The sequence below is a fragment of the Molossus molossus genome, unplaced genomic scaffold (assembly GCF_014108415.1).
Source record: "Molossus molossus isolate mMolMol1 unplaced genomic scaffold, mMolMol1.p scaffold_m16_p_9, whole genome shotgun sequence".
Lineage (NCBI taxonomy): Eukaryota > Metazoa > Chordata > Mammalia > Chiroptera > Molossidae > Molossus > Molossus molossus.
Genome location: NW_023425403.1, coordinates 62,450,289 through 62,464,597, shown reverse-complemented (window position 1 = coordinate 62,464,597; position 14,309 = coordinate 62,450,289). Strand labels below are relative to the sequence as shown.

The window sequence follows — 14,309 nt, the reverse complement described above, 5'->3', positions numbered from 1 at the left end:
TGCCAACCTCTCCAGTCATTTCTGGGAGGCCAGCATGTTTGTCATTAGTGTTTTGAGACATTTTGGCTGAGGCCTCTCCTCTGATAGATGCCCTCCCCCATCCCTTCGCCTGTTACTCAGGAGTGACTGGTGGTGGGGCTTAGCTGCTTAGCATGACATGGTGGGACATTCTCAGGTGGAAGGTGGTTCTCACTAGCCTCTTCTGGCTTATTTCCTTAGCAGTCACCTTCCTTTGAAATGCTGCAGAGTAATTTTGTCCATCTCAGAGGACAAAGGGGTCAGCAGTAGGATCCTTAAAGGCCCCTCGGGTGACCGCTTCCCACGAAGCACAAGCCAGTATTCTCCTCCCTGAGATAATGTGGAGTTCAGCAGGAGGTGGGCGGAGAGAGAAGTTTTATGGAAGGATGGCACTGCTTTGTCTGTGATTAACGTGGGTGCAATGACCACAGAGTATTGCTAAGTAACTGCCACATCTGTCAGTCCACAGCCATGGGCTGTGTGGGAGTCAGGGAGACACTGTGGAGCTAGTAGTGTCATCACCGTGTCACGAGAGAGCTGCAGCCAAGCTCAAGTCTTGCTCTGTGTGTAAGATACTTGGAGGCTAACTCTGTTGCTGCTGTGAGCTCAGTGTTGTGTTGACTTACATGGGTGCTCCCTGTGCCGAGTGGTGTGTCTTAGAACCTTTGGAGCTGCAAACCGTCCCAGGAAACTTGTTCTTCTCTGGGTGAGTAATCCTGATTCCTGCTTACATTTGCAGAAGTGTTCCTCGCCCAAGTAGGCCTCCGCTGTGGCTGGTGGAGGCCTGTGCCACTCCCTTCACTTTGCTGGAGCAAACTGAGAAGGTGCCACCTTTAAGGGCCAGGAGTTGTGGAGGAAAAAAGCAAACCCAAGGTGCTTTGGCGGAGAAAGATTTCTGGGCGAATGTTGCTAGAGCAGCCAGGGAAATGTGCCTTTTCCGAAGGATCTTTTCAAAGGAAAGCTTTGCTCTACTGTTTTTGGTCTTTTTTCTCTTTCATGCTTAAGAAAATATTTTTCTTTAGAAGTACAGTTAGATTTGTGTCTAGAAGTTCAGTGGAGAAAATGTGTTTGGATTAGGGACGTCTTTTCTATCTATGCGCTGATGAAATAATGCCAGAAACCCATGAACTAACTCATCAGAACATTTGTAAATGGTCCGCGCTCACGTTGAGACCCTGCCACACTTTCGTGGTTCTGCTGGTTGAAATGCGGAGCCGCGGCCGGGCTGAGGGAGGGCTGCTCTCAGGAAGCGGTGTTTGGAGATTTAGTTCCTTTTGAAGGACCTCTCCCTTCTGTTTGTTTTGACATTGGTTTTAACATACACTTCTATTTGTATGATAAGCCCATTTCCTCCGGGTCACTTTTAGACTATTCAGAGACCACTGAGATTACTGAGAAGCAAACAGGGCATAGTTAACAAAACACTTTTGAAATACAGCTAACTGAAATCGGTTGTCAGCCACTGACGGCTTGCATTTGTTTTACTGAACATTATGATTTCAATAACATTGAACTTTGGCTTGCATGTACTTAAAGTTTCCTCAACTCCATTTACTTTTTATTTTTTTTAAGAGGACAGGACACACTTCATGAATAATGATTTACTAATAACTAAAGTGCGTTTGGAGAGCAGAAGGAATGAGGAAGGGAGGGTCAGACCATTTCCTTTCCAGGAACCCGTGTTCTTTTACTTGTCCAGTGGTAAGACCACGCTGGCCTTTTGGTATTACTGGCAGAAAGCAGGAGACAGAGAAGCAATGTGAGTGTTACTTCTACCAGTAATACTAGGTTTTTAGTTTTGATTTCATGTAGGGCTGTGTCTTCATGATGTGACCAAAAAACATTAGAACAGTCCACTGTCATTTCATTCCCAGAATGGCTCTCGGTGACCCAGTAGCCGTCTGCCTGATGTACAACATGATTTCTTGAAGACAAAATAAGTTGTTGATCTGGTTGAAGTTAGAAGAGTCATCTTAATTCTTAAGCAAGGTGAAGAATTACTGGAAAACCTCAGAACTGACCAGCATGCTTTGAGACTTCAGTCTCTCATTTCATTTACTCTGTACATTTATGGTCTCCATCAGTTAGCAATAAGGCATCGGGAATAGTGACATCATGATAACCAAAGTGTTTGACCTATAAACCTCCACTGAATCCCAGTTACCTATGAAAATTACACCATTAGGGCAGAGAGGGAAACAATCAATTTCTTTTAGAGCCCACTCTGACTTTTATTGAACTGGCTCTTACTCTTGAGCTCTATGTATGCATACTAATGCTTATTTTACCTGGGTAATGTCTCAGGTGACATTGACAGAGAAGCATTTCAGCAGTTTATCAAAATATAGAATAATGATATTTGCACGTGGCAAGAAGACGTTTACCACAAAGCAGTGAGGTCTCTGCATTACTGACCCCTGGTCCAGTGAGTGCCCAGGAGCTTGCTCGTGGCTAGTTCAAGACCATCTCACATTTGTTCTCTGTCTCCTGCTTTCTGCATCTTGACTTTTTCTCTGTGGTCTGCCACCACTGAGTTTATAAGAGTATATATCCTGTTACTGCTATCTGGGATTCTCTTTCTAGTTTCTGAGCATTTCTCACCTGGGCCGGTAGATCTGTATCTGAGTTCTTTTCTCTTTCTGAATGTGTAGTTAAAAGCCTTTTCATCATATCAAACCAGAAATAGAGAACTTGATTTGAACAAGACTTGCATGTGTATTTTTAAAAGTAATGTATATATTCATAGACGACAATTTATTTATTTATTTATTTATCCTCACCTGAGGACATTTTTCCATTTTTTGTTCAGATAGAGTGGGGAGGGAGAGAGAGAGAGAGAGAAACATCGACATGAAAGGGACACATCGAGTGGTTGCCACCCGCACAACCCAACCAGGGCCAGGGACAAACTGCAACCAAGGTACATGCCCTTAGCGGGAACCAAACCCGGGTCTCTCTGGACCACAGGCCGACGCTCCACCGCTGAGCCAAACTGGCCAGGGCCATAGACGACAATTTAAATCACAAAGAAAATTATCTATTATTATTCTACCTCCAAAAAATTAGTGCTGTTGTCATTTTGATATGTGCATGGTCAATGTGTGTGTGTGTGTGTGTGTGTGTTTGTGTTTGAGTGTGATTACACAGGACATATTTAAATGAGTGCTTCCCAAAGTCTGGTGCAGACACTATTGGTGATATATAAGATAATTGTAGTAAATACATGAATAAGCATGTTTAGTTAATAGATTTGTACTCTAACGTGTATTATAAAGTAATAACTAGTCCATCAACCCTACAATTTCATGGTTATAAGTACTCTGAAAGACCTTTAGATGGTGGGAGTCCTCTGGACCTCTTCCTCATTCATTATATGATTTTACTGGGTCTTCAGTCTCCACAGCAGCGGTCTGGTTGGCTTTACCTCTAAAATCTATCCTTAATTCAACTCCACCACCCCTAATGCCACCATGTCCAAATGGGCCAAGTCACCATGGTTTATTCCAATATTCTTTTAACTAGTGTCTCACTTCAGTCTCTTTTCAGTCTCCATTCACTTTCCATCTCAGAGTGAAAGCCAGAGTCCTTTGCCATCACCTGCAAGTCCCTGCATGGACTGTCCTGTCTGTGCCCTGTCCCTCATGACCTCACCTCCTCCCACTCTTCTTGCTCACTCTGCTTTAGTCCCATAGGCCTTTGTCTTTCTTGAACACACCTGGCATGCTTCCACCCCAGTCCTTTGCCAGTCTTTCATCTCCCTGGCATGCTTGTCTCCAGGTAGCCCCATGGCCAGCTCCTCACTGCAGGTCTTTAAAGGTTCCTGTCTAGTGAGCCTTTACCTGGCTACCTTCTCTAACATTCTAACTCCTTTCCCCCTAGAGCTGTATATTCCCATTGCCTGCTTTATTTTTGTTCCCTAACCATGTCATTAACGTGCTGTACATTTTACTTAGTATCTGTCTCTCCACTAAAACATGAGCCCCCACCAGGGCAGGGATTTCTGTCTATTTTAGTCATTGCTATATCTCTAGCACCTAGAACAGTTTCTGGCACTTAGTAGTCACTCAGTAAAAACTTACTGGAAGAGTAGGTTAAATAAATGCATGTGCTGATTTAAAGAATAATATTAAGGAAATCAGTACACATGGTACAGGGGTATGCACAGGTCATGAAAGTGATAAATCAATGATGTTTGACATACACTGATTTAAGTAATCTTTGAGTTTGTTTCTTTTGTGTTCTTATAAATAAATAGCACTGCAGTAAATATTTGTAAGTAATTTTGTATACTTATGATTATTTTCTTAATTGCTTAAAAGTATAATTGCTGATATTCAAGGGATACATATTTTAAAAACTCAATGAAACCAAGAAATTCATAGTTTACATTCTTCTCCAATTTGAGTGCCTGTATTTCTTCCCAGGCCTCACTGTTATCTCAGTGCTTTAAAAAAATATATATATGTTTTTATTGATTTTAGAGAGAGGGAGAAAGAGAAAAACATCAATGTGAGAAACATCCATTGGTTGCTCTCCGCACGCACCCCGCCCAACCCTACCCACCCGGGAACCAAAGCGGCATGTGCCCTGACCGGGAATCGAACAAGCGGGCTTTCCGTGCACGAGACGACGCTCAACCACACCGGCCAAGGCTTATCTCAGCGCCTTTTTATCTTTGCCCATTTGACGGCTGAAAATGCTGTCTGAGTACCTTAACTTGTACTTTTTTGATAGCTTATGTGTATGAGCATTATTTTTCACATTTAATTCTGGTCTTTTTATTCTTTTTGTGAATGGCTTGCTCATGTTTGTTTTGGCCTGGGGCTCTAGTTGCAGTGGACTGAAAATGACATGAACTGGTTTTATTGGATGGATATGACAGGCACTCTGGTTTATATCCAACAACAGAATGCAGAGGACAGCCAGACCTCCCAGAGACAAGAACTGGAGGGTCTGCTTCCCTCCATCTTCACTCTCCTGCTTTTCTTTGCAAACTAAATTTCCCTTTTCTTCCTTTTCGTGAGGGCTCTCTGCTCTCCCATCACCTTCATTCCACCTGTGTTTGGCTTGCCGTGTCACTTCGTGTGGCCCTACTTTGACATGACCTTTCAGGTCAGTACCCACATCATCTCAGTGCCTGGGCATCTGTGCCCCAGATTTCCAGGAATGAGAAATCAGTTGGCTCCATCGAGTGGTGGCTCCTGGTCCGGGCTGAGATCAGGGGATTGCAGCAGCTGGGGCCTGCTCCGTCCCGCTTCTCTGGGAAGGACACAGTGAATGGAAAAACAGTGTCTTTTGCCCATTTTATGATTTGGTGTATTTGTCTTTTTCATATGGGTGCAGAGAGTCCTTCACATATGAAGGCTAAAGTTGTCTTTTATCTCATGGGTATTGTTCTGTCCATTTACCATTTTAATTTTGCTCGGTATTTTTGCCCTGTAATCAAATCTATTAATTAAACCATGATTTCTGCTAGGGTAAAGTTTAGAAATATCTTCTCTGTGAGGAAATTATACATGTAGCTGTATTTTCTTCTAGTTCTTTGTGGTTTTATTTTTTTTTAATGTGCCCGTTGAACTGTGATAACTTTTACAGGAGTTTGAGAGAGAAATAATACCCTTGTCATATTCATTCCAGAAGCATGAATTGCCTCTTAATACTAATTTCTCTCAGCAAAATTTTATAGTTTTCTTTTAGTTCTATACTCTTTTTTATTTTTTATTTATTTATTTACTTTTTTTAATGAATTTTTATTTATTTTTTTGTTACAGATATTTTACCTTTTTACCCCATTGGCACCCCCCACCCCACCCCCCTCCACCCTGTCCCCGGCTTAGTTGTCCATGTCCATTGGTCATGCATACATGCATATAAGTTCTGTGGTTTATCTCTTCCCAACCCCCCCCTACCCCCCATCCCCTCTTCTGAGGGATGTCAGTCTGTGCCCTACTTCCATGTGTCTGGGTCTACTGTATTCCTCAGACTGTTATGTTCATTATATTCTGTATATAAGTGAGATCATGTGGTATTTGTCTTTTTCTGCTTGGCTTCTTTCACTTAGGATAATACTTTCCAGGTCCCTCCATGTCGTCTCAAAGGATAAGAGATCTTTCTTTCTTACTGCTGCATAGTACTCCATTGTGTATATGTACCACAGCTTTTTTATCCATTCGTCTACTGGTGGACACTTGGGCTGTTTCCAGATCTTAGCTATTGTAAATAGTGCTGCTATGAACATGGGGGTACATATATTCTTCCTGATTGGTGTTTCAGGCTTCTTAGGGTATATTCCCAGCAGTGGGATCACTGGGTCAAATGGAAGTTCAATTTTTAATTTTTTGAGGTAGCACCATATTGTTTTCCATAGCGGATGCACCAGTCTGCATTCCCACCAGCAGTGTATTAGAGTCCCCTTTTCTCCACACCCTCTCCAACACTTGTTGTTTGATGATTTGTTGATGGCGGCCATTCTGACAGGTGTGAGGTGATACCTCATTGTTGTATTAATTTGCATCTCTCTGATGATTAGTGATGTTGAGCATTTCTTCATATGTCTCTTGGCCATTTGTATGTCCTGTTTGGAGAGGTGTCTATTCAGCTCCTCTGCCCATTTTTTAATTGGGTTCTTTGTCTTCCTTTTGTGGAGTTGTATGAGCACTCTATATATATTGGAAATTAACCCCTGATCTGATACATCATTGGCAATGATGTTCTCCCATACAGTGGGTTGCCTTTCCATTTTGATGATTGTTTCTTTTGCTGTGCAGAAGCTTTTGAGTTTGATGTAGTCCCATGTGTTCATTTTCTCCTTTATTTCTGTTGCCTTAGGTGATGTATCAGTGAAAATTCTGCTCCGTATGATGTCCGAAATTTTGTTGCCTACATTTTCTTCTAGAATTTTTATGGATTCACGGGTCACATTTAAGTCTTTTATCCATTTTGAGTTTATTTTTGTGTGTGGTGTAAGTTGATGGTCTAGTTTCATTTTTTTGCATGTAGCTGTCCAATTTTCCCAACATCATTTATTAAAGAGGCTGTCTTTACTCCACTATATGCTCTTGCCACCTTTGTCAAATATTAATTGAGCGTATTGCCTTGGGTCCATTTCTGGGTTTTCAGTTCTGTTCCACTGGTCATAAGCCTGTTCTTGTGCCAGTACCAGGCTGTTTTGGTTACAGTCGCTTTGTAGTATAACCTGATATCTGGTATTGTGATCCCACCTACTTTGTTCTTCTTTTTCAAGATTGCTGTGGCTATTCGGGGTCTTTTTTGGTTCCATATGAACTTTTGAAGTATTTGTTCTAGTTCTATGAAATATGTCGTTGGTATTTTGATGGGGATTGCATTGAATCTATAGATTGCTTTGGGTAGTATGGACATTTTAATGATGTTAATTCTTCCAATCCATGAACAGGGTATGTGCTTCCACTTTTTTATATCTTCCTCTATTTCTTTTTTCAATGACCTGTAGTTTTCTGCAAATAGGTCCTTTACTTCTTTGGTTAAGTTTATTCCTAGGTATCGTAATTTTTTTGGAGCGATGGTAAATAGGATTGTTTTTTCAGTTTCTCTTTCTGTGAGTTCATCATTGATGTACAAGAATGCCGTCGATTTCTTGACGTTAATTTTGTATCCTGCTACTTTGCCAAATTCATTTATTAAGTCTAATAGATTTTTGATGGAGTCTTTAGGGTTTTCTATGTATAATATCATGTCATCTGCAAATAATGACAGTTTCACTTCCTCCTTTTCAATTTGGATCCCTTTTATTTTTTCTTCATGTCTGATTGCTGTGGCTAAGACTTCCAGTACAATGTTAAATAAGAGTGGCGAAAGTGGACATCCCTGTCTTGTTCCTGTTCTTAAGGGAAATGTTTTTAGTTTCTGTCCATTGAGTATGATGTTGGCTGTAGGTCTTTCATATATGGCCTTTATTATGTCGAGATATGATCCCTCTATTCCTACATTGCTGAGCGTTTTTATCAGAAATGGATGCTGGATTTTGTCGAATGCTTTTTCAGCATCTATTGATATGATCATGTGGTTTTTATTCTTCATTTTGTTTATGTGGTGTATCACGTTTATTGATTTGCGAATATTGTACCAGCCTTGCATCCCTGGAATGAATCCCACTTGGTCATGGTGAATAATTTTTTTGATGTATTTCTGGATCCGATTTGCTAATATTTTGTTCAGGATTTTGGCGTCTATGTTCATCAGGGATATTGGCCTGTAGTTTTCTTTCTTCGTAGTGTCTTTTTCTGGTTTTGGAATTAGAATTATGCTGGCTTCATAGAACGTGTTTGGAAGTCTTCCTTCTTCTTGAATTTTTTGAAATAGTTTGAGGAGAATGGGTGTTAGTTCTTTTTTGAATGTTCGGTAAAACTCCCCCGTGAAACCATCTGGGCCTGGGCTTTTGTTTGCTGGGAGAGTCTTGATACCTCTTCAATTTCCTTAGTTGTTATTGGTCTGTTCAAGTTTTCTATCTCTTCCGGTGATAGTTTTGGGAGACTGTGTGTTTCTAGAAATTTGTCCATTTCGCTTAGATTGTCGAATTTGTTGCCATATAGTTGTTCATAGTAGTTGTTAACGATCTTTTGTATTTCCGTGGTGTTGGTTGTTACTTCTCCTCTTTCATTTCTGATTTTGTGTATTTGGGTTCTCTCTCTTTGTTTCTTGTTCTATACTCTTTTAAAGTTTGTTTCTAGCTACTTTATGAATTTTATTGTGTTATAAGTAGAATTTATTTCCCAATTATGTTTTCTAAGTGGTCCTTCATGGTTTATTAAAGCTATTGTTTTTACATTTTTATTTTGCTACTGGCCACCTTACTACTTGTAATAGCTTTTTTACTTCATACTTTGGGTTTTACATGTAGACAGTTATAACCTCTGTAAGTAATTATTTTATTTCTATCTTCCTCTATCTCTTATTTCTTATTCTTATTTTATTGTGCTAGATCTTCCAGAATGAAGATAATTATAATGCAATATAGGACATATCTTATACTGTTGTATTGTTAGGGATGATATTCTGATCAGATAGTCAGAATGCTTTGGGAACATATGGGTAAACAAAACAGGTGGGAATCCAGTCTTGACTCAAAAGATTTTCTCCACTGACTTGTCTTGGAACCTGAACATTTCACTTGTTACACTCTTTCTGGTCAAATCATTGCCTCTAGAACAGCAGTTCTCAACCCGTGGGTAACAACCCCTTTGGGGGGTCGAACGACCCTTTCACAGGGGTTGCCTAAGACCATCAGAAAAGACATATTTCCAATGGTCTCAGGAACCGAGACACCGCTCCTCTGTCCGTCTCCAGGCGGGTCCGCCCACATGCAGATACGCCCCATACAACATGAGGAACTGTATTAAAGGATTGTAGCATCAGAAAGGTTGACAACCACTGCTCTAGAAAGTCCCTGTAAAAAGGCACATGTGATCTGTCCCGTTAACATATTGTACTTGCTAATGTAGCATGTCGCAGCTTTAGTTTTCTGGTTTTCTAGTAATTGATAGTGGTCTACTGTAATGGAAAATTGAGACATGGACCTCAAACAAATGGAGCAGGTGGTGTTTCCAAGGCGCTGTCAGCAGGAGCCTTCATGATGTAGCGGCCCCATCTTATGTCTGCTCTGTGCCCAATACACCTCCCACCTCCATCCCTGAACGTCCACCATAGTGAACTGCTCTGCCTTCTTAGTGTCTTATTCTCTTGCCTTGGGCTTTCTTGTTCTTAACCCCTCACTCTTACCATCTGGTCCTCAGGGTCAACTTCAGTACCCCTTTCTCTAGGAAGGCTGATTTCCATAGACTAGGTATGTGTCCTACCACGTACTTCTAATGCTCCCTGTATTTTCTTTAAAATAATATTTTTATAATTTTGCTTTTGAAATTATATTTTAAAAATTGTTATAGCTATTCACCTATGAACTCAAACTGCACACTGCCAGAGAGTATATGTGCCTTACTGACCATCGTGGCTGACACATACATAGTCACTCAATAAAGGCTTCCAAAATTAAGACTAAAAAGGGGATGGAGGATTGTGTTAGGCATGTTGATCAGAGCTTCAGTGAGAGACTGCAGGGAGCTGCCTTGATTAGTAAAAACAGTAGCTAGCGAGAGAGAAGGTGAGGAGTTGAAAGGGGTAGAGACAGAAACATTTAGTTTTACCTGGATCTGGATTTATACAGAACTGAAGGCATGTTCTGTGTAGGTTCCTGGAATTGAGCAAAGAGTTTTGAGGGATCCAAAGGTCATTTCATACATGGACGAACTCCGCCCTTGGACACAAAGGAACATGTAACCCTAGCCTTTGTGCGTTCCCCTTCATGTCTTTGCTGCCCTGGGCTGCAGTGGTGCAGCCACTGGTCTTTTACAGCGTCCAGAACAGCAGGCTGACTCCGAAAGTTCAGACACCCCACCTACCATAAAGACCATGTCTCAAAGGCGGAGTGGGAAAAGGCAGTAGGAGACAAAAACAAGAGTGGTACAAAAAAGTAGTATTTGTTGCCCTTTCATTGATGAGAGAAAGGAAGGTTTGCTGTTGTGAGCCTGGATGGTGACAGTTAATGAAAATATTTCCAGCAGCAAATAAAAAATGATCATGTAGTTTTAATGTTACTCAAGTTAGAGTCAACTTATATTCCTATACTTCTGTTTGTATATTATCATACTGAATCTGTTATAAATTATAAACTGTGAACTCAGAATTGAATATACATGGGAAGGCCACATACTTTTCTGGTTATTACTTTCTACATCTCATGTATTTGTACAGTGTCTTCCTGACGGAACGTGCTGTGTGATGTCATATTGAAGCAAACACACAGTGGTCGAGCTGGTTTTATGTAAGACTGCTGGCTTCTGCAGATTGGGTTGGGATGGTGCTGTACTTAAGTGTCCAGCGATTCCAGATCTCGAATTTAACCCTTTACAGATGAGAAGATGAGATGTTGAGTGACTACCCAGAGTCATGCAGCATTTTAGCTTCAGGGCAAGACTAACATGAATAGCTGCACTACTGTATACATTTGATGCAGGGAACACTCTTACCTGTTTTACAGATGAGGGAACTAGGCACAGGGAAGTAACTTGCCCAACTTCACATAGCTAGTACATGTCAGAGCCAGGATGTGAACCAAAGTCTTGGTCCCAAGTTTTTGCTTTTAACCAGTGAGTTGTTTCCTTCTCCCCAGTTCAGTATTCTCTACTTGTCACCACCTGTCACCTGGAATGGTGTTACCATAGCTGCCTCACAAGTATATGGCTTCTGCAGGTGTTTGCCATACATAAAAACGATATTAGCTCTCCCCTGATACATCTTGCTCTGATTTCGGAGATGGCTCAGATTGCATGAGTAGTCTGAGTAAGGAGCCCTAGAACAGGAAATGGATCTACAGGCCTGTAATCAGTGGGAGCCGTTGCCGCCAAAGACAGCTACAACTTCTGCAAGGGTATAGTTTGGGTTATGCTGTAGTCTTTTATTTCCTTTCTCAACCAAGGTTGAGAACTGATTTCTTTTTTTTTTTATCCTCACCCGAGGACATCTTTTTCCACTCTTTGTTCAGATAGAGTGAGAGTGAGAGAGAGGAAGAGAGAGAGAGAGAAACATCGATGTGAAAGGGACACATCGAGTGGCTGCCACCTGCATGACCATCCAGGGCTGGGGACAAACTGCAACCAAGGTACATGCCCTTAGCGGGAACCAAACCCGGGTCTCTCTGGACCACAGGCCGACGCTCCAACCGCTGAGCCAAACTGGCCAGGGCAAGAACTGATTTCTTTTTTAAGTTGGCTCAAAAACCAACAAATGAAATTGGTTGATCTTATACTGGCCAAAGGTATTTTGATACTTATTAAATATCTATGTCTCTGGTATTGATCTCAAGATAATTCATATTGTTATTCTTTTATTTTTATTTATTTATTATTTTTTTAATTGTCACCCAAGGATATTTTTTCATTTATCTTCAGATAGAGCGGGAGGGAGGGAGAAATAGAGGGAGGGGGAGAGAGAGAGAGAGAGAGAGAGGGAAACATCGATGTGAGAGAGACACATCGATTGGTTGCCTCCTGCACGACCCCAACCAGGTCTGGGGACAAACCACAACTTGAGGTACATGCCCTTGGCCGGAATCAAACCCAGGACTCTTTGGTTTGTGGGCCGACACTCTTAACCGCTGAGCCAAACCAGCCAGGGCTATTCTTCTAAATGAGGTGCAGTATGCATTGTCTTTGTCCTGCTAGGAAATAGCTAAAATAAATCTCCAGGAGCTGTAAGGCTAGAGTCACCCAAAGTGGATGTTTTGGATATGATCCATTGGAGTTTATAATTGGGGAGACCAAATAAAACTTGAACACATTTTTTTTTTTTTACCTCTAGCATTTGTGGAATCTAGAGTTCATAGGGTCCAGAGGGCTCATTCAATCAATAGAAAAGTTTGGTGTCTCTAGAACTGTCTTGGGACAAAATGGTTGTACGTTTTTTCCATTAGGTTCTGTGAGGTGTGATAGATAGTCTTTTAAAATTTTGTTTAAAAATTACTCTCAAACTTTAGAGCACCTTTTAATTCATCTCACATGCATTATTTTATTTCAAGACGGAATTAAAGAAGTATCCCGTTAGAGGCATGACAGAGTGCTGTGGGACCATCAGGCCAAGTCAGCCGTGGGTTCAGGTAGGCTGCGAGAGAGGTGTTTGAAGGGAGCCCGGAGCAGTGAGTAGACCTCTGTGAGCTAGAGCGGAGGAAGGACACGTGAGGCCGAGGGAGCAGTAGCCTGAGCAGAGGGGCTGCATGGTGTACAGGGAACGATGCTGTGGAAGGGAGGCTGGAGACTTGATCAGCCTGTACGAAGAACAGCATGCTGGGAACAGTGAGGTGAGCCCCATGCTGGGAGAGGGGACATTATTCTGTAGGCAGTGGAATGTTTTTGAGAAAGAGAATAGAATCCATCTATAATTGTAGGAGAATTCTGGAAGAATGGAAGTTGTTTAGAAAGAAAAATAAAGTGCCATTGATGATTGAGTGTATCTGAAGATTCCCACATTACTATTGAACCTTCAAACATTTTTGCTTCTGTGTTATTTTTTATTTTTATTTATTGATTTGAGAGAGAGAGGGAAACATTGATTTGTTATTCCACTTATTTATGCATTTGTTGGTTGATTCTTATATGTGCCCTGGCCAGGGATTGAACCCACAACCTTGGTGTACTGGGATGATGCTCCAACCAACTGACCTACCCTGGCCAGGGCTTGCTTCTTTATTTTTTAAGGAATTTTCAGTTTTTCTGTAGTATAGGGTATATGCTGATTTTTAAAATTTTAAATTTTAGATCCTTGCCTTTTCTTTGTAAAGAAAATTGCCTTTATCAAGATAATTAAACTTTTATCATGAATAAGACAGTTTTTTTCTGTTATCAAAGCTTGAATGTGGTAACTTGGTTGTTGCTATAACTTTTATTTATTTATTTTTAAAAAGTTTTAATTCTCCCCCAAGGATATTTTTTCACTTCTCTTCAGATAGAGTGGGAGGGCGGGAGAGAGAAACATCAGTATGAGAGGGACACATTGACTGGTTGCCTCCTGTACCACCCTGACCAGGCCTGGGGATGAACTGCAACTGAGGTATGTGCCCTTGACCTGAATCGACCCCAAGACTCACTGGTCTTCGGGCTGTTGCTGCAACTTTTAAAGACTTGAATCTTTAATATTAATAAGTGTTTGGCATTTCTGCTATCTAAGTAGATAGCACAAAGCCTTCAATGGAAAAAGCAATAGCTATAAGACTGGAGTCAATTATTTTGGTAATTTTGGCTGCTTTTTACAATTAGTTTAGGGAAAAGTAGAAAATTAGAGTATGAGGGTGAGATATTTGCTCTGGTGAAATTTGTGAAGTAGAAATGCCCTGACCCCAAGAGCCAGATGACTTGTCTTGTAGTCCAGCTGTCTACAGCTTTTAAAATATGCTACTCAGCCCTGGCAGGGTAGCTCAGTTGGTCAGAGCATTGTCCCGCTATTGCCAAGGTTGTGATCTCTAGTCAGGGCACATACAAGATTCAACCAATGAATGCATAGATAAGTGGAACAACAAATTGATCTCTCTCTCTCTCTCTCTCTCTCTCTCTCTCTCTGTGTTTCTCTTTCTCTCTCTCCACTCCCTAAAATCAATCAATAAATAAAACATTAATTTTAAAAATATGCAACTCAGGAAATGTCTCGTTAACCTCTCTATGTCTTTTATTGAAAAATAAGTATAAACTGTCCACCTTACAAGGAACTTA

General features: G+C 41.1%; 1 protein-coding gene across 3 annotated transcripts in view; it reads left to right on the top strand.

The window, feature by feature from the left end:
- The window catches only part of PSD3 (pleckstrin and Sec7 domain containing 3), a 344,873-nt gene that overhangs the window by 75,892 nt on the left and 254,672 nt on the right, over positions 1-14,309 (top strand). The window lies entirely within an intron of this gene.